General features: G+C 34.3%; 1 pseudogene; it reads left to right on the forward strand.

Annotated features, from left to right (window-relative positions):
* LOC102838776 overlaps positions 1-1,084 on the forward strand; it is a 34,973-nt pseudogene that overhangs the window by 24,528 nt on the left and 9,361 nt on the right.

The raw sequence follows: 1,084 nt of genomic DNA on the forward strand, positions 1-1,084 counted from the left end.
AGATTTGAAGAAAGAAATAGATGAATCTACAATAAGAGTGGGTGACTTTAATACACCACTTTCAAAAATGGATAGAACAACCAGAAAGAAACTTGACAAAGACACAGAAGAACTAAAGAATACAATCAACCAACTAGACTTTATAGATGTATACAGAGCATTCAACCCAACAACTACATGATACACTTTCTTTTCAAGTGCACATGGAACATTTTCCAAAATAGACCATGTTTTAGGCCACAAAACAAGTTCACACAAATTTACAAATATCAAAATACTACAAAGCATCTTCTCAGACCACAAAGCTATCAAATTAGAAATGAACAATAGAAGAACCAAGGAAACCAAGACAAATACATGGAAACTGAACAACACCCTGCTAAAAAGAAATTGGGAAGTAGAAGAAATCAAACGTGAATTTGCAAATTTTCTCGAAATCAATGAAAACTAAAACACAACATACCAAAATCTCTGGGACACGGTGAAAGTGGTGCTGAGAGGACAATTAATAGCAATAAACACACACACCCAAAAAGAAGAAAGAACTAAAATTAACACATTAACACGGCATCTATGACAATTAGAAACAAACTCACAGAGGGTACCCAAAGTCACCAAAAGAAAGGAAATAGTAAAGATCAGAGCAGAAATAAATGAGATAGAAAACAGAAAAACTATAGAAACAATCAACAGGACAAGAAGCTGGTTCTTTGAAAGAATTAATAAAATTGACAGACCACTGGTAAACCTAACAAAAGAAAAGAGAGAGAGGACACAAATAACACGCATTAGAAATCACATGGGTGATGTCACAGCAGAACCAAAGGAAATCAAAGGATAATAACAGAATACTATGAAGAGTTGTACTCCAACAAATTTGAAAACTTAGAAGAGATGGATACATTTCTGTATAAACACGACCTACCTAAACTTACATACATTGAAATAGAAAACCTAAACAGACCTACAACTATAGAAGAAATTGACTAAGTCATCAAAAGACTTCCAACCAAAAAAAACACCCAGGCCCAGATGGCTTCACAGCTGAATTCTACCAAACATTCAGGGAAGAGCTGACACCAAT

The sequence above is a fragment of the Chrysochloris asiatica genome, unplaced genomic scaffold (assembly GCF_000296735.1).
Source record: "Chrysochloris asiatica unplaced genomic scaffold, ChrAsi1.0 scaffold00180, whole genome shotgun sequence".
In the NCBI taxonomy this organism is placed as follows: domain Eukaryota; kingdom Metazoa; phylum Chordata; class Mammalia; order Afrosoricida; family Chrysochloridae; genus Chrysochloris; species Chrysochloris asiatica.